We start from the raw sequence: 21,153 nt of genomic DNA on the forward strand, positions 1-21,153 counted from the left end.
TTGCTCCACCGACATACTCCTTCCTCCTATATATACCTACGTACCCCCAAATGATCAGATACGGAGCCAAAAACCTAATTCCATCGCCGCAACTTTCTGTATCCACGAGATCCCATATTGGGGCCTGTTCCGGAGCTCCGCCGGAGGGGGCATCGATCACGGAGGGCTTCTACATCAACACCATAGCCCCTCCAATGAAGTGTGAGTAGTTTACCTCAGACCTACGGGTCCATAGTTATTAGCTAGATGGCTTCTTCTCTCTTTTTGGATGTCAATACAATGTTCTCCCCCTCTCTTGTGGAGAACTATTTTATGTAATCTTCTTTTTGCGGTGTGTTTGTTGAGATCGATGAATTGTGGGTTTATGATCAAGTCTATCTATGAACAATATTTGAATCTTCTCTGAATTCTTTTATGTATGATTGGTTATCTTTGCAAGTCTCTTCGAATTATCAGTTTGGTTTGGCCTACTAGATTGATCTTTCTTGCAATGGGAGAAGTGCCTAGCTTTGGGTTCAATCTTGCGGTGTCCTTTCCCAGTGACAGTAGGGGCAGCAAGGCATGTATTATATTATTTCCATCGAGGATAACAAGATGGGGTTTTCATCATATTGCATGAGTTTATCCCTCTACATCATGTCATCTTGCTTAAGGCGTTACTCTATTTTTAACTTAATACTCTAGATGCATGCTGGATAGTGGTCGATGAGTGGAGTAATAGTAGTAGATGCAGGCAGGAGTCGGTCTACTTGTCTCGGACGTGATGCCTATATACATGATCATACCTAGATATTCTCATAACTATGCTCAATTCTGCCAATTGCTCAACAGTAATTTGTTCACCCACCGTAGAATACTTATGCTTTCGAGAGAAGCCACTAGTGAAACCTATGGCCCCCGGGTCTATCTTTATAATATTAATCTCCTACTACTTAGTTATTTCCTTTGCTTTTTACTTTGCCTTTATTTTACTTTGCATCTTTATCACAAAAATATCAAAAATATTATGTTATCATATCTATCAAATCTCACTCTCGTAAGTGGCCATGTAGGGATTGACAACCCCTATTCGCGTTGGTTGCGAGGATTTATTTGTTTTGTGCAGGTACGAGGGACTCGCGCGTAGCCTCCTACTGGATTGATACCTTGGTTCTCAAAAACTGAGGGAAATACTTACGCTACGTTGCTGCATCATCCCTTCCTCTTCGGGGAAAACCAACGCAGTGCTCAAGAGGTAGCAGTTGGACGAATCAGAGTTGGTTTACGAGCCGTATACTGAGCCGCCAGCTCGGCCTCTCAACGGGCTCTTCCTTGGTCCACCACATTCTGAGCATTAGCACCACCACCCGCCGGGTCATTACCACACGGCGGGTAATGATTCCGTCCACTACTTGACACCGTCGGCTCATCTAGATGCCTGTTGTAGCTTCGGCTCGGGCGAGGTGCGGAATGAATCCTATCACGGCTATAAGAGTATGCTTGCTGCTGCACCAATGCTGTCTGAAGAAACTCTCTAGCCCTCCGTGTCTCAACCGCCGCTGGCGAGTCACCTTCCACAGGGATAGCCGCCAGTCGGGACGCCGCGGCAACCATGTTATTCAAGGGGTTGGAGTAGTGACCCGGTGGCGTCGACATGTGTTGTGGCGAGTTATTGTTCTGTCGAGGCGGATCCATTTACGTGGCTGAGCTGGCGTTCCTGTCCTAGGTGCTCCGGCCCGGTTTATGGCTGCCGGGTTACTGGTCCCTGCCCCTGGCGTATTGAAAAGATTCCTTGCTTCAATAGTCACCGGCAGACGGCTCTGATGCCTTCTCCTCATCACTTCATTTGAGGCATTCTGATCTAACATGAGCCGGTAAGATTCCGCTTGGAGTAGCTCTGCCTGTGCATCCAAAGCATCCCGCTCCTCAGCCATCCTGGTATTTTCAGCGTTCAGCACCTCCCTGGCCTGCGCTATATCATCACGCACCTTTGTAATCACCGCATTATGTTGATCTTGATCCGCCAGATTAACAGCTGCCGTAATTAGCGCAGTCAGCTTGTCCAATAAGTTAGTTAAAACTTGAGCCGGCGGGCGCTCAGGGCCTCCTACCCCGGCAGCCGCCGCCGCTCCCGACCCGGAAACCAGCTCCGCCGCTATTGATGAGTGCTATACAGGCTGTGTACCGGCCATGAAGATCGCAACCCGGTTCGACGGCTCACATGGGTCCGGAATATTGTTGCCACTGGAACAGCCCCCAAGCCGTCCGTCTTGCAAAGGGTATAACGATTCTGTCTCACCAGTGGATGACCCGCCATCGGAATAGACGACGGTCTCATCACCAGATGCTGATCTGTCCTCAAATCCCTCTCCATGGATGAACCCCACAAAGGTACGTTTCATGGCTAGCCGAATCCGGGCGGGTCTCACGCGCTGAGTCGTCTCGACGATGTCGGTGCAGATGTCTGGCTCAGGGACCGGTTCGCCGATCTTGCCGATGAAAACGTGAATTCCGCCAAAGGGGACCCGGTACCCGTACTCTATTGAGCCGGCCTCAGGGCCCCAGCCTACATCATCGATGTAGAGCCTGCCGCGGCGACTCTTGGTCATCCGGCCCACCGCGTATCCCTTGATCCCTTCGAAGTTTCCCTTCAAGAACTCGAAACCATCTTGCGATAGCCCCATGGTGGGCACCAACTATCGTGGAAATATCACGTCAGATGTCCTAGAGAGAGGACTTAGTCGTGGAGCCATCACTTGAGGTTAGCTTAAAGGGGTTAATCAGGACAAAGGACACGAGGAGTTTATACTGGTTCGGCCCCTTACGGTGAAGGTAAAAGCCTAATCCAGTTGTATGTGGAATTGGTAGGGTTTTGATGAGCGGGGAGCGAATATGCTTAATCGGCTCTCGAATCTGTTGTTTCTTGTCCTAAGCCGTCGCCGGGTCATCTCCTTATATACACGGGTCGACGCCCTGCGGCTTACAGAGTCCGGACCGGCTCATACAACATGTCCGGCTCAGTGACGTATCTTACATGCCTTTACAAGTTTTACCTACATGGCAGTTTATGCTTATGGGCCTTAAGCCGCCCTCGGGTCTGGGCCCGCTACTAAGCCTATCTATGAACCGTCGTGCAACCTTGGGCTTTATAATCGATAACTCTTCAGGGGGATGACCCAGCCCCTCCTGGGCGGGTCATACCTAGTAGTTATATCCCCAACAGAACTGATCGAACTGAGTAGGCTCAACAAGAATGAGCGCTAACTGCAGATCCTCTCTGAGGCCACCCCTAAAGTGATAGATCATGCTCTTTTCATCAGGAACGTCCTGCCTTGCGAAGTGAGCAAGTTTCTAAAACTAGATGTTGTATTGATACACAGACATGCTTCCTTGCTTGAGATTGTGGAATTCCTCACACTTGCTCTCGACAACACTTGATGGAATATGATGAGCTTTAAAGCCCCGGTAGAAATCAGTCCGGGTAATCTCTCAACCCCCTCTGGAATCTTTGTATTGCCGATACCAATCAGCTGCTTGGTCCTTGAGCTGAAAAGAAGTGAACTTGACGTAGTCCTCAGGCCTGATATTGCTACATTCAAAATGCTTGCTGATGTCCACGAGCCAAATCATCGGCGTCCATGGCCTCGGCACAATTGCTGAAAGTCTTTGGCTAGTTTGCAAGGAACTGGTTGAGGGTAGCAAACTGAGGCTGATTGTTGAATTGACCGTGACCTTGATTTCCTTGGTTGCCTTGGCCTTGGTTCCGCTCTTGCAAGAGTTGCAAAAGCACCTGAGTATTGGCGTTGGTGGCTACCATGATAGCTTGCCATGCCTCCGGAGGCGGAGGAGGTGGCGGAGGTGGAGGAGGTGGCAGAGGTGGAGGGTTTGCCTGATCCCCATCGTTGCAGCCTGGATTCAAACGCGTTGGAGGAGCCATCTTGAAGAGGGTGACATCCGTTAGAACCATGATAGACAGATAGACAAGCTGAATCAACGGATAGAAATTGCAACATATAGTCTTCACAATAGCCATTCGAACAAAGATTGAACGAATGAATTCCAAAGTTAACATTACACGACCATTAAGGTGAGAAGCCACTTAGATAAAGGTTGATGAATGAAACAACAAGGTACGACTGGAACAAATAAGTGGTAAGGATCACCCAATCACATACCAAATATCTGCCGGAAGAATAACTAAGAGATACTTGAACTCCCACCTATTAACTCCCGAAACTTTCTGGTTATGCAATCTGGTGTTGGGGATACATGGAGGCACAATATATATCACACAACTAACAAGCCCTGTGCTCCAACTGTATCCATCCGTCAACACATAACCAAGAAAACTCCGAAAATCGTGTACCTCAACCTTAGAAAAGCATCTGTTATACGAGCTATGGCAATACTCCAGAACTCCCTCCCCAGTACTGGGTGGCGTCGAGGTTATCTCACCACTAACTGCATAAAAGAGATTTTTGATGTCGGTGAACTCAGGTATTCCAGAACTGCAACGATAAAATTGTGACGACAACACCTCGGAGCTCAACTCCCCGGGACACTACCACAACCCCTAAATGTCAGGAGGCACCAAGAACAATGTTCTCGTCACAAGAATATCGGAACGATTCCAAGATACCCGTGTGATCCTAAATTTTTTTACTGAAAAATGAGGAGAGGAAAGTCAAAACATCTACGTCAGGAGACCTCACCAGAGCGATGAAGGGGACTGAGGAGTAAAAAGAATCCTACTCTCCGATATATATAATCCTAAGACTCAAAACATTTTTGTTCTAGACTCAACAACATCAGCGATTCGATCAAGCAGGGGCTTCCTAAGTCGGGGATGGCTCTGATTCCAACTTGTAACGCCCAAGATGCGACTATATCTCCCACGTGTCGAGGCACGACTTAGAGCCATAACCGCATTTTTGTTTTGTCGCAAGAAGGGTCATATTCACACAATCCCATGTACAAGAACAAGGATAAATAAATAGTTGGCTTACAATCACCACGTCACACAATGAACAAATAATTCATACATCATTTAGAGTACACACATAGTCCGACTACGGACGGAACCAAATGAAAAGAAGACAACCCCAAATGCTAAATCCCGATCATCCCCAACTGGGCACCACTAATGATCATCCGGAAAGGAAACATAGTAACGGCCAAGGTCTTCGTTGAACTCCCACTTGAGTTCGGTGGCATCACCTGCACTGGTATCATCGGCACGTGCAACTATTTTGGTAGTATCTGTGAGTCATGAGGACTCAGCAATCTCAAAACCCGCGAGATCAAGACCATTTAAGCTTATAGGTAGGATGAGGTTATGGTGGAGTTGCAGCAAGCACTAAGAAAATATGGTGGCTAACATGCGAGTACAAGAGTAAGATGAGAAACTACGCAACGGTCGTAAACTAGAAGTGATCAAGAAGTGATCCTGAACTACTTATGTTGAAACATAACCCCACTGTGTTCTCTTACCGAACCTTGTCGAAAAGATACCATCACGGTTACACACGCGGTTGGTGTATTTTAAATAAGTCAAGTGTCAAGTTCTCTACAACCGGATATTAACAAATTCTCATCTGCCACATAACCGCGGGCACGGCTCTCGAAAGTTTAAACCCTTCAGGGGTTTCCCAACTTAGCCCATGACAAGCTCATGATCCGCGGAGACAATCCTCCATCGCGAGACCCTCCGATCAGACTCGGAATCCCGGTGCACAAGACATTCCGACAATGGTAAAACAAGTCCAGCAAGACCTCCCAATGTGCCGACACCCTGATAGTAGCTGCGCGTATCTCGTCTCAGGCCACAATCGGATAGGTCAAGCTACGAGTAAAACCTATCCTCGAGTTTCCTCGTGGTGGCCCCGCAGGTTGCCCGGTTCGGACCAACACTCATGCGGAGCACTAGCTCGGGGGGTGTTGATTAAGTCCTCGGGTTAATTACTCCCTATGCAAAGTTTTAGTTGTTATTAGGCAAATGGTAAAACCAATGTTGGGACTTGTTGGAAGAGTTTTATTCAAAGCGAACTATCAAGAGGGGCCCATAAACCCTCACTGTGTTAGGGACGCAAAATCAAGGAACATAACACCGGTATGACGAAAACTAAGGCGGCAAGAGTGGAACAAAACACCGAGCAAAAGGCCAAGCCTTCCACCCTTTACCAAGTATATAGATGCATTAATTAAATAAGAGATATTGTGATCTCCCAACATATCCATGTTCCAACATGGAACAACCTGCACTGCACCTGCAAGTAGCAACGCTATAAGAGGTGCTGAGCAAAAGCAGTAACATAGCCAAACAACGGTTTGCTAGGAAGGTGGGTTAGAGGCTTGACATGACAATATGGGAGGCTTGATAAACAAGTGGTAGGTAGCACGACATAGCGATAGAACAAACAACTAGCAAGCAAAGATAGAAGCGATATCGGAGGTAATGATCATCTTGCATGCAAAGTTCTCAGGGTTGTCGAAAGCTTGCTCCTCGTAAACATACTCAACAAGATCCTCGTCCACAAACTCGTCTCCCAGCTCTACCCAAAGCAAGAACACAAGCAACAGAACAACAATCAATCATGGTGCAATGCACAAACAACATGATGCAAGACATGGCATGAAATGCAAGGTATGATGTGCAATGCATATGGGTACTCCGGAAGGGAAAAGGATGATTATGGCATCGACTTGGCAAACCAAGCATGCCATTGGAAAGGTTAGGAGATTTAGGTCGAAACCGATATAAGGATCACTGGAAACGGATGCACGGTTTGCAAATGACGAGGAAAACAAGAACGATGCAAAACTGCGTTTAACAGCATCATAGCACTTAAGATGCATCATGAAACTACGCTATAGCACTCCAACAAAGCAACAAGGCACATGGCAATGAGGTACAAATGACGCTCTACAAAACATGAACACTGAGCTCCAGCTAGAACTCACTAGAACAAGCCTAAAATAGCATGGCCAAAATGCAAATGATAACAGCTTCACGGACTTTGTGAAAATACTAAACATGGCATAAACAGATTCATGATAGCAACTTTGCAAGCTCAAGCCACTCACCACTAAGCATTTCATGGCATCACAAGGTAACCAACAGTAAGAAGACACATTTATGAAGCTAAAAATGGCAGTAGAAAGTTCATAGGGTGCATGGATCACTAGCAAAACACATGGCAAAAATGCACTTCCTGTTAACAAACTGACAGCAACGACATTTAGCAAAAGTAGAGCATGATAATGACAAGCCACACTACTCCATAATTACAACCAGAGGAATGAACGGATAGAGCACCACCATATCTTCAAAACACTCTTACTTAACTTCATCAAAATATCCATGGATCTACTTGTGGCAACAAGTCAACATAGCAACATAATGTAACAGGAAAAGTCTTGGCAGAAATACTAAGTGTCTGAAATCAGCAACAACATATGGCCTACTTTGCATGCTTGTGCTAGTCACCACAGAGCTCATAAAAATACAAGGCTTGCACCACTGTAAAGATGGCATAAAGGTGCTCCTAAAACATGTAGACATGATGCTCAGAGGATGCACACACAAAATGCTATGAAAATGACAGTAGACAACATCATATAACACTTTTGCAACGAAGATTAAGGCATCAATATGGATAGTAACATGCATGCAAATGGCACTAGTATGTAGAGCATCACGAGATGAACATTTTGATATATCATAGCGCAAATCGGAGCTATGGGCACGGAGATATGGCATGATGAAGGGGCACACATAATGTCACAAGAAAAAGGACTTAGAGAAGAAATCGACCTCCGCATCTAGGGTTCGTCCGGGCGCAGAATTCGAGGCGGTGGCGGATCTCGTCGGAGTCGAGGCGGCGACAGCCGGAGTTGGTCGGAGAGGACCGGCAAAGGTCGGGACGGCCAGATCCGGTGCGGGCACGTCGGATCCGAAGAGGGCGACGGCGGGCGCGGCTCCGGTGGACGTCGGGCAGCGGGCGCGGGCGGCGAGGCGCGCGGTGGTTGGCGGCGGCGAGGAGGCGGCGGACGGCGCCAGGTGGTGGCGAGGAGGTGGTGGACGGCGCCAGGCGGTGGCGGCCCACACGGGCCAGGAGGGCCCCACGCGGGCCTGGCGGGCCGGTGGCGGTGGGAGCGGGCGGACGCCACGTGGCACGCTACGATTGGTGCGGGCGGCGGCGGACGCATCCGACAAGGACGGACATGTCTGGCGGCGCGGAGGTGGTGGTGGCTAGGGTTTTATCCGCAATTTCGGGGGAGAGGGTCTTTTTATAGACAGGGGAGCTAGGAGAGTCCAAATGAGGTGCGGTTTTCGCCCACACGATTGTGATCCAATGACGGAGAGCATTGAGGGGGTTTAGATGGGCTAGTGGGCTGTTGTGGAGTGGTGCTGGGCTGCAATGAGAGAGGGGTTTTTGCGGTTACCCGGTTAACCGTTGGGGCATCAAACAGCCTCCAAATGGAACGAAATTTGACAGGCGGCCTACCATTGATATACCAAGGCCACTCGACAAATCTCGGCCCATTCCGAGAATGTTTTTCTCCTACTCATGAAACAAGATTTGAGAGGTGCAATGGGTGCATGTGGGAGTGTCGGATTCCAAAACGGACAATGGGAAAAAGGCCGGATGCATGAGACGAACACGAATGCAAATGAGATGCACATGATGACATGAGATGAAACGCATGACATGAATACAATGCAAAAACGAGGATAAAACCCAACCACGAAGGATATAACATATTACATAGCCGGAAATGGCAAGAGTTGGAGTTACAATTATGGAATGTTACATCCGGGGCGTAACTTTCTGATTCGTGTTTCCTTGCCTGAGTAGGTTTCGGGAAAAAAAAAAGAGTCTAGAGACCCCTGGTCAGTTTTTAGGACAAAATTTTGGCAGGCGAAAATATTTTTCCCTGTCATGTTTTTAGGCTTTTTGAGTCTTTTAAGACACTCGCCATGGTGATTTTTTGTCGCACCTTTTCATCATAGCTGCCCAAATTTCCAAAAAAAATAGTCAAAAAAATTTCGTGCCTATCCTGTCAAAAAAAAGAGAGCGGAAAAATTCCCAGAGTGTGTTTTTCCCTTGTTTACATGCCACGTCGTGATTTTGTTAGTGTTCTAGGCTCCCGTCTCTAGTACGGTCTAGCCTAGGACCAGCACAATACCGTCGTCGAGCATTTATTGAATTTGGATCTCTGAACTGATTATTGCTGACCCTTTTTGCTACCATATTATAAGCCTTCCCAGCTCCACATACATCTACGTCATGCGTTTTACTCTCCCTGGTAATCGCTCTATCCAAGCTTTGAGAGTTTTGACTACAACGGTTGCCGATCACCACCTGCTGTTGGGTAAGAACTGTTAAGAATTTGAGATTTGCTTGACGGGTTTGTGACACACTGCCACTTTCTACTAGTCTGTAGGATCATATTCTTGTGTATTTCTATTGCTGCTAACCATGGTAGGACCACAAGCCGACGAGATTGACTAGGGGAACATGACGAAAAAGGTGCTTCATGATAAATTTCAGCAAATGTTGAGTCAACAGGTGGAAGGCGTCATGGCCACCTTTGGAAAGGCACTGGAGAGGATTGATGACGTTGAGAAGACAATTGACACCAAGTTGGACGCCAAGTTCGATGAAGTACTCGTGCTTCTTCCACAACCACCGCCCGCTGCACCTGTCGCACCTCTACATCATCATCATCATCATCATCATCATCATCATCATCATCATCAACAACAACAACATCGCCTTCCAAATCAAGCAGGACGAGCAATGTGCGTTCCCTTTGAGCCTGGTCAAAATTCTGGTGCTGTTGTACCTACTTTTGATACTTCTGTAGCTCCTGCTGCTACTGTAGAGGTGGAGGTGGAGGACCATTATGAGGATGAGGTTGATCAAAATCAGTACTACGTGCAACCACCAGCACCACCACCACCAGTCGTCCTCATGCATATCATCGCAACGGTAGGGCTGCACCACCACCTAAGGTACGAGATCATGACCATCTTCCTAAACTAAAATTGAATATACCCCCTTTTTGGGGGTAGATATGTTCCTGATATATATCTTACTTGGGAGTTAGAAACTGAACAACGTTTTACATGTTTACAATATCCTGAGGAGAGACGTGTTCCTACTGCTGTTTATGCTTTCACTAGTTTTGCATGTGTTTGGTGGTATGAACATTGTAGATTATATCCTATTCCAGCTACTTGGGCTACTTTCAAAACTACTATGCGTACTCGTTGGGTTCCATCATATTATCAACGTGAATTACTTCAAAAATTGTTGCGCTTAAGACAAGGAAAACATTATGTAGAAGAATATTATCATGAATTACAAACTGGAATGATTAGATGTGGTATTGTTGAGGATAATGAAGTTATGCTTGCACGTTTTATGGGTGGATTAAATAAAGAGATTCATACCATTCTAGAGTATAAGGAGTATAATAATATCACTCGTTTATTCCATCTTGCTGGCAAAGCTGAACATGAAGTGTAGGACCGACAAGCATTGGCGTGAACTAACTTTTCTGCAGGTCGACCTTCATCATGGACACCGCGTGCATCCTCTACTCCCACACGTCCTACTGCAGCACCACTGACTTCAGCCGCCAATTCCAACCGAGATACAAGAAAACAAGCACCACCACCACCATCTGCCAGGAGCACACCTTCCAGTTCCGCACAAAGCTCTTCTCCATCCATGGCATCAACAGGGCAAACACATGATATAATTTGTCGTCGTTGCAAGGGTGGAGGTCATTATGCGAGAGAATGCCCATCTAAGCATGTGATGATTGCTACTGACGATGGTGGGTATGAGTCCGCTAGTGACTATGATGAGGAGACTTTGGCTCTTATTACAAGTGAAGAACATGGTAGAGATGATTTTGATCATGAGACACAATACATGGCTCCTGAAGACGCTGACAGGTATGAATGTTTAGTTTCTCAACGTGTTTTGAGTGTGTAGGTCACACAAGCTGAGCAAAATCAGAGGCATAATTTGTTCCATACAAAGGGAGTTGTGAAGGAACGTTATGTTCGCGTCATCATAGATGGAGGGAGATGCAACAACTTGGCTAGCATGGAGATGGTGGAGAAGCTATCCATCACCACAAGACCACATCCACATCCTTACTACATCCAATGGTTCAACAATAGCGGCAAGGTTAAGGTAACACGTACTGTTTGTGTGCATTTTAGTATCTATACATATGATGATTATGTTGATTGTGATGTGGTACCTATGCAGCATATTCCTTATTACTTGGTAGACCATGGAAATTTGATAAAAAAAATCTATACACCATGGTAGAAACAATCATTATACTCTTGTTCATAAGGATAAAATATTACTCTGCTTCCTATGACTCCTGATTCCATTTTGAAAGATGATATTAATAGAGCTAATAAAGCAAAACGGGAGAAAAATAAGAGTGAAAATCAGATTGTGACAAAAGAATTTGAGTAACAAACGAAGCCTAATAATAAACCATCTAGTGTTGCTTCTGAAATTAAATTGAAAAGTGCATGTTTACTTGCCACCAAATCTGATATTGTTGATCTAGATGTCAGCAAATCTGTTTGCTATGCTTTTGTGTGCAAAGAGGCATTATTTTCTTATGAGGATGTACCTTCCTCTTTGCCTCCTGCTGTCACTAACATTTTGCAGGAGTTCGCTGACGTCTTTCCACAAGATGTGCTACCAGGATTACCACCTATTCGAGGGATTGAGCATCAGGTTGACTTAATTCCCGGTGCCTCTCTGCCAAACCGTGCGCCATACTGTACCAATCCAGAGGAGACGAAGGAGATTATGCATCAAGTACAAGACCTGCTCGACAAAGGTTATATACACGAATCTCTTAGTCCTTGTGTTGTTCCTATTATACTAGTGCCAAAAAGGGATGGTACGTCGCGTATGTGTGTTGATTGTAGAGGCATTAATAATATTACTATTTGTTATTGTCATCCTATTCCTAGGCTAGCTGACATGCTTGATGAATTGAGTGGCTCTACAATATTCTCCAAAGTTGATTTGCATAGTGGATACCATCAAATTCGTATGAAATAGGGAGATGAATGGAAAACATCACTTAAAACTAAGTTTGGATTATATGAGTGGTTAGGTATGCCTTTTGGGTTAACTAATGCACCTAGTACTTTCATGAGATTAATGAATGAAGTTTTAGATGCTTTCATTGGATGATTTGTGGTAGTCTATTTTGATGATATACTGATTTATAGCAGATCTTTGGAGGAACATTTGGAACATTTACATGATGTTTTTATTGCTCTATGTGATGCATGTTTGTTTGGTAACCTTGGGAAGTGCACCTTTTGCACCGACCAAGTATCTTTTCTTGGCTTGTTACTCCACAAAGAATTGAAGTTGATAAAGCCAAGATTGAAGCTATTGAGAGTTGGCCGCAGCCCAAAACGGTCACACAAGTGAGGAGTTTTCTTGGCCTCGTTGGATTCTATAGGCGTTTTGTGAGAGATTTCAGCACCATTGTTGCACCTCTCAACGAGCTTACAAAGAAGGATGTGCATTTTGTTTGGGGTATCGCACAGGAAGAAGCCTTCACGGTATTGAAAGATAAGTTGACACATGCTCCTTTACTCCAACTTCCTGATTTTAATAAGACTTTTGAGCTTGAATGTGATGCTAGTGGAATTGGATTAGGAAGTGTGTTATTACAAGATGGCAAACTTGTTGCATACTTTTCTGAAAAATTGAGTGGGCCTAGTCTGAATTATTCTACTTATGATAAATAATTATATGCTCTTGTTCGGACTTTAGAAACATGACAACATTATTTATGGCCCAAAGAATTTGTTATACATTCTGATCATGAATCTTTGAAACATTTTAAAAGTCAAGCTAAACTAAATCATAGACATGCTAAATGGGTTGAATTCATTGAGACTTTCCCTTATGTCATTAAACACAAGAAGGGTAAAGAAAATGTTATTGCTAATGCATTGTCTCGTCGCAATACCATGCTTTCACAACTTGACTTCAAAATATTTTGTTTGGAGACTTTCAAAGATCAATATGTGCAAGATGTTGATTTTAAAGATGTAATGCAGAATTGTAAAGAAGGAAGAACGTGGAACAAGGTCGTCGTTAATGATGGATTTGTGTCCCGTGCTAACAAGCTATGCATTCCAACTAGCTCTATTCGTCTTTTGTTGTTGCAGGAGGCGCATGGACGAGGATTAATGGGACACTTTGGCATTAAGAAGACGGAGGACGTACTTGCTACACATTTCTTTTGGCCAAAGATGAAACGAGATGTTGAGCGTTTTGTTACTTGCTGCACTACATGCCAAAAAGCTAAGTCACGACTCAATCCTCATGGTTTATATATAACTTTGCTTGTACCTAGTGTTCCTTGGGAGGATATATCTATGGACTTTGTTTTAGGTTTACCTCGAACAAAGAAGGGGAGGGATAGCATATTTGTTGTCGTGGATAGATTCTCAGAAATGGCACACTTTATACCATGTCATAAAAGCGATGATGCTATTAATGTTGCTGATTTGTTCTTTCGTGAAATTATTCGCTTGCATGGTGTGCCAAATACTATTTGTTTCAGATCGTGATACTAAATTTCTTAGCCACTTTTGGAGATGTTTATGGGCTAAGTTGGGGACTAAACTGTTTTTTAGTACTACTTGTCACCCCCAAACTGATGGACAAACTGAAGTAGTCAATAGAACATTGTCTACTATGCTTAGGGTTGTTTTGAAGAATAATAGTAAAATGTGGGAAGAATGCTTGCCTCATATTGAATTTTCTTATAATCGTTCATTGCATTCTACTACTAAGATGTTCCCTTTTGAAATTGTGTGGTTTCCTACCTCGTGCACCTATTGATTTGTTGCCTCTTCCATCTTCGGAGAAGGTTAATTTTGATGCTAAAGAACGTGTTGAATTGATTTCAAAAATGCATGAGTTAACTAAGGAAAACATTGAGCGTATGAATGCTAAATATAAACTTGCTAGAGATAAGGGTAAAAAACATGTTGTGTTTGCACCTGGAGATCTTGTTTGGTTACATTTGCGTAAGGATAGATTTCATAATTTGCACAAATCAAAGCTAATGCCACGTGTTGATGGTCCTTTTAAGGTGTTAGAGAAAATAAATGATAATGCATATAAACTTGAGCCGCCTGCAGATTTGAGGTTAGCACTTTTAACATTGCAGATTTGAAGCCTTATTTGGGTGAGGAAGATGAGCTTCCATCGAGGACGACTTCATTTCAAGAAGGGGAGGATGATGAGGACATCAATACCATTGTTACACCCATAGCCCCTGCTGCTATACATACTGGACCAATTACTAGAGCTCGCGCACGCCAATTGAATTACGATTCTAACATTCATTTCGTTTCTTGGTAAAGATTCTAATGTTCATGAGAATATGATGTTGCCTAAATTGGATACATTTGTTTTGATTACAAATAAAGGGTCTAGCTTGGACAAGAAAGATGAACCTTGGAGCAAGTTCAAGCATGGACATGATGGCATGCGCAAGGGGAACAAGCACGGAGTTACAAGTGATGATTCCGGGACTTTGAAGCCACCATAATGAGTGCATGAAGCCTTGGACGAAATATACAAGATGTCACTTCATAAATTTCGTCCAGAGACTATTCTAGGTGTTGTGTCACCTTATTTTTGGGCCAAGCCCATGTAATTTTGAAATACTTGATTATAGGTTGTTTTTAGAGTTCGTATGTGTGGGGAAACAAGATTTAAGGTTGGTTTCGGACCCCTCCTCCAAGGGCCACGAAATTCCCCCCTCTTTCCTCCATATAAACAACCCTTACTTTGGGTTTTGTTTAGATTAAAAGTTCGCCATAGCTGCAACTTTGCGTACTTCATTTGTGTTCAACGACCAGACCAAGACGTCACAGAACCCCCACCTTGATCAATAAAGCTTTCATCTTGTATTCACAATATCCAGATTGCAATCTCAGTTTCTTGCTTGTTCTTCGTTTGCTTGCAGGAAATAGACCCTCGTGGTCAGGTTGATCGTGCTCCAGCATGGTCAATAACCTCTCAGAGTTGGTTTAGCGACTGCTAAGGCACGACGTCCGCGCACGTTCGTAGTCGGGTCGCCAAAGTCTATTCCACCGAAACGATAATCACCTTCTCATCGAAAGACGTGACACCTTTGTCTCTATCAGATCTCCTATAGGAGTGGTAGATGAGCAAAGCTCCCTCTAGATGTCTCATATACTCTGCTAACCCTAACAAATGTCCTAGACATGGAATATATAGGCAGCTTGGGGCGAGGGACGAGTTGGAGGGCAAAACAGGAAACTCCATGGTTGAATCATGGGAGGGTCGTTTGCACAGGCTAAGTTGGCCCCGTGCGCATGGGGGTCCCGTGGGCACGGTACACGCCCGTGCGCAAGGGGTAGCTACATCGGCGAGGCCCATGGACATGGGGTCTAAAGGCCCTTGTGCACAGGATGTGCATCTTCACTTCTAGTAGCTCTCTGGGTAGCCCATGTGATAGAGGCGAAAGTGTTCCGATCTTTCGATGAGATGATAACTATCGATTTGGTGGAGTCGACTTTGACGATCCGACTACAAACGTGCACGATGTTGCGCCTTAGCAATCATTAAACCAATCTCCTGATGTTACCGACGATTGGAGAAGCACGACCAGCCTGACCACGAAGGTCTATTCCTGCATGCAATCGAAGAACAAGCAAGAATATGATAATGCAATCTGAATATTGTGAATATAGATGAAGTATTGATAAAGGTGGGGATCCGAAAGCGGTTTTGGTCTGGTCGTTGGACACAAACGAAGTACACGAAGTTGCGTTGGCTAACTTTTAACTAAACAAATCCCACGGGAAAAGCTACTAGATGGATCTACTTATATAGGAGCAAGGGGTGGCAGCCAAGGAGGTAGGAGGACATCCCAAGGCAGCCTAAAACTAAGCCTAGGTCGTACAAGGCTCATGGGCCCAAGTGGAGGTGATGCAACACTTTTGGACTTGTAGTTTGACTCGGATTCTGCTGCAGCGTCAGATTGTTTTGTTGATAACTCAACGCTCCAGATGAATTTTAAGGCGAATCCAATTTTGTTGGAAAGAGCACGAAATCTACTTTCCAACAAAAAATAATCACTCGATTCAGAGTCCGTATGAAATAGTTGTTGGCGTTTTGAGTCAGGTATGTCTATGCAGTCCAAATCTGAATCCAGAACGTGAGAGACTTGGACTCTATCTTCTCTTGGCCCAAAAGTGGCGTGAGAAGACCTTTTGAATATCACATAAACTTCTCTTTTTCCCTTATCTTCATACGTGGATTGTACAAATGTCCCAGACACCTGCAATTAAACATGACAAAAAAGTTTGTGAAGTATCTTTGTCTTGGATGACATAAATAAATTATTGCATAGTTTGCATTAGAAATAACCTCACAAATATACATCTATGCAATGTTTTTGGTCTTATCCAAGGTAGGCATGTCCTCATCATCCTCCCCTTCTTCAAAACAAAGCCATCCTCGGCGTTGCTTAATGTGAAATGTTGCTAACAAAAGAGACAAGGTGTACATGTTGTATATGTATATGTCATCCATTTTTACTTCCCTTGGTTTTTGCACATATGACACATGTATACATGAGTAACTTTCATAGTTCATAAAATCTGAAACCAAAATATTATCACAAGAAGTAGAAGGCATGAAAATATTGCAACTCAGTTTGCATATATAAGTGAAGCTCTTATTCATTTCAAAAGGTTGACAATGTTCATCATTAAACCATCCCATCATTGGTTAATAAACCTTATTTGGATCAAATTTACATGCTACAACATGCTTAAATAAGCAAACATGCAATAAGTCATTTGACACAAAATCATCACCAAGATTAGAGGTCATATCAAAATGATTAAACATTGGTTCTTTTGCATCAATAGTTAATTCAATGGGTGCACTCAAAATTATTGGTATTTTAGTTGTTTGATCACATGGCGCATTCATGATAGTAACACAATTCTCTAAAATAGCTGGTGTGCTCAAATCAATAGGTAATTCAACACATGATGTATTCAAGTTAACTAGGCATGCATCATTCTCATGTGGAAGTGGAAAATCTATACCCTTTTCATTACCTCTTATGATCAACTCAAACGATGTAGGCACTCTTGGTGGTGATGTGTCACATGGTGGAGATGATGTAGTCCTCGCAACAACGGATGTGGTTGTCATAGTATGCCTAGTAGCTGAAGAAACATCTGTATCAACTCTTGGAATGTGCACCGCACGCTTGTTCTCCTCATGGGCAACACATCGTTTTATTTCCTGTTCAGCTTTGCAACCAAGACAAAACAAATGGTCCATAGGATAACACTCTTCATGAATTAGTATCTCTTGAACATCTCGGTTTAATCCTCCCCAAAATCTATCCATAAAATCTTCTTCACTTTCTTCTAAAAATGAGTGCAACAATGTAGATTGTAAATCATCATAATATTTTGTTACCGTGTCAGTGCCTTGTTTTAAATGTTGTAATTTTTTAATCATTCCACGAGTATAATAAACATCAACAATCTATCTCTCATGACAAGTCTTAAACCATCCCAAGTAGTAGGTATAAAATTATGGTTTAACCGACAATATTCACTCCACCAAACTAAAGCAAAGCTACTGAAAGTACTAACCGCGGCTTGAAATTTTCCACGCTCATCAAAATTATGGGAAGCAAAAATAGCATTTATTTTGTACTCCCATTCAATATATAAATCAGGCTTAAAATGACCAGTAAATGGTGGCATGGAAACATTAACTTGATTATGTGCATTCTTATGTTGTTGCTCCTCTTGTGACGGTTGTTGTATTTTCTTAGGTGATGGCAAATCTCCCATGATCGATGAAGCCCAAGAACTAACAACTCTGGAACCTGCCATAGTTAGTAGAAAACGAGAAACAAAATCCGAGAATAATGTCCTATGAACTACTAGGATGTGGCGGTAAAACGCTCACAGTATAGCAAATATCAATATCTTACAAGTTCTTACCATGCAGTAGGTGGTGACAGGCAACCAGTGGTGTCAAATAACTCCGAAGATTGAGTATAGCGATTGTTAGGGGAACGTACGTATACCCGGTGTAGAAATATGTGGAGCTTGGAAGGCTTAAATATATGGTAGCAAAAGATTAGCAATAATCAATTCAGAGATGCAATGTTGAATAAACGCTCAACGATAATATTGTGTTGGTCCTAGGCTAGACCCGACTAGAGATGCGAGTCTAGAACACTAATGAGGTCACAGCGTAGGACGACTAGCATCAATAAAGGATACAAATAGCTCTGGACAGCAAGATATAAGTGAAGATCACAACGGCGGTAAAGATAATAATGTGAAACAAGCGTCAAGCAGGATATATCAATAACTTTCTCTCCAACTTTTCTAGAGAAAAGTTTGTGTCAATTTTCTGATATTTTTTCTTAAGAATGGCACTGACTCAAGCTTTTAAACGCAAAAAGAACCGCTTAATTCCAAGACGATATAAGGAGTAAAAAAAATCTAAAACTGGTCTAAAAAACTGGAACAAGCTGTGTTTGCGAACTTCAGAGGGCAAAAAGATTTATTTAGAAGCCGATTTTGAGGTATCAAATATTGAACTTGCTTCTGCAACTATTTAGATGCGGCTCATAGCCAGCTTTTATTTAAGTACCCGCGGAGCCAAAACGGACTTCGTATGAGGAAGTTATGCCTGTTTTACTGAACAATGCACAAAACAGATTCTAATCCGAATTCAACTATGAGATTGAGTCTAGATAGATCCGAATTTTGTTTTTTTTTCTTCTCTCTTTTTTCCCTCACACTTTTTTCTTTTACTTTCTCTTTTTTTCTGTGTCTTTTTTCTCTCTCCCTCTTTCCAAAACAAACTAGATAAGATGCAGATTGGATCAAGCGAAGATGTGAACGATCTCAACTATGATTATGACAATGAACGGTGGGTAGCATGTGGTAGAAATTGATGGATGGGTGGTGGACAACAGAAGGGATAACGATGCAGCGGCGGCGTGACTAATGTGAACAGAACTCGAAACTCTAAATGAACTAGACACTAAGACCAGCAACTCGACACGACGATGCAACCGATAATTTAACTATGCAAGCAATAAAAAGAAAATTGCAAAGGCTCATACTGGCTTGGACAAATGATGAATAGATCTAACTTTTTGTGGCTTTTTCTTAGACAATAGGTAAGAAAATAAATCTAATCTATGAAAATTTGGAAATTTTCACCGAGCAATTTGAAAACTGATACCACTTGATAGAGGCGAAGGTGTCCCGATTTTTCGATGAGATGGTAACTATCGATTTGGTGGAGTCGACTTTGACAACCCGACTACAAACGTGCACGACGTTGCGCCTTAGCAATCGCTAAACCAATCTCATAAGGTTACCGACGATGCTAGAAGCACGATCAGCCTGACCACGAAGGTCTATTCCTGCATGCAATTGGAGAATAAGTAAGAATATGATAATGCAGTCTGAATATTGCGAATATAGATGAAGTATTGATAAAGGTGGGGATCCGAAAGCGGCCTTGGTCTGGTTGTTGGACACAAACGAAGTACACGAAGTTGCGTTGGCTAACTTTTAACTAAACAAATCCCATGGAAAAAGTTACTAAATGTATCTATTTATATAGGAGCAAGGAGTGGCGGCCAAGGAGGTGGGAGGACGTCCCAAGACAGCCTAAAACTAACCCTAGGTCGTACAAGGCTCATGGGCCCACGTGGAGGTGATGCATCACCTTTGGACTTGTAGTTTGACTTGGATTCTGTTGCAGCGTCAGATTGTCTCGTCGATAACTCAATGCTCCAGACGAATTTTAAGGTGAATCCAATTTTGTTGGAAAGATCACGAAATCTACTTTCCAACAAAAAAAGAATCACTCAATTCGGGTTATTGGTGTTTTGAGTCAGGTATGCTTGTGCAGTTCGAATCTGAATTCAGAACGTGAGAGACTTGGACTCTATCTTCTCTTGGGCTAAAAGTGATGTGAGAAGACCTTTTAAACAACACCTAAACTTCTCTTTTCCCCTTATCTTCATATGTGGACTGTACAAACGTCCCAGACACCTACAATTAAACATGACACAAAAGTTTGTGAAATATCTTTGTCCTGAATGACATAAATAAATTATTGTATAGTTTGCATTAGAAACACCTCACAAATATACATATATGCAATATTTTTGGTCGTATCCAAGGTAATCATGTCCTCATCACCATGGGCACGGGGTCTAGGAGACCCATGCGCACGGGGGCACCTAGGAGGTGTTGCCTTCTTTTTATGGGCCCTCCTTCTTTCCTATGGCCTTGGCGTCCTTTTCCTAGGTTTTGGGGATGTTCCTTAGCTGCCTGATGGGTGTAATCCTTGTACCTAATGACACATAACATTCTTTGGTGAGGTAGCATCCAAATTTCATCCATATCCATATCCATATCAATCTCATAAAGGAGTGAGTTCACCTCGTTTCCGATTGCACGTACGCGAGCTCTTGTCAAAGGTTCTCGTGGTGCTTGATAGTCGGTGTAGTGTCCATGGGATGATCGAATGATGCTCCGCATCAGGTTATACATAGGTCAATTACATCTAATGATGAACAAGTTCGGAATTGCTTCTAAGTCTTGGAGTAATGCACCAAGTCTTCGAAGAATTCCATTTTGATTCTTCTAGAAGGCCGACGAATGTGCCCATTGACTAATTATTTGGTGGTCCTTGACCCGACCCACGTGTGCGGGATTCAACGTGGCTACCACCCCTTATTCAGAACACCATCACGAAATGATCGACATCTTCGTCAAAAAGCATCTCCTCTATGTCAGAATCATCCGACTCTAACAACGACGAAGAACTTCGATCATCCATGTAAAAAAATAATCAGTGATTTAATATAACATATCTCTCATCACCTAAAATTAAAATGAGAAACCGCTAGAAAGATTGTCTTTGGCAGGTAGCAAATCCGCACAACCGAGATCTCTTTCGCACCGTCGGCCAAAAGCAAACCTACCATCCCTACTTCCCCACGGCTCCAAACCTACGGCAGATGCAAAGACAATTTCGTGGCTCA

This window comes from Triticum dicoccoides, chromosome 3A (genome assembly GCF_002162155.2).
Source record: "Triticum dicoccoides isolate Atlit2015 ecotype Zavitan chromosome 3A, WEW_v2.0, whole genome shotgun sequence".
NCBI classification, from domain to species: domain Eukaryota; kingdom Viridiplantae; phylum Streptophyta; class Magnoliopsida; order Poales; family Poaceae; genus Triticum; species Triticum dicoccoides.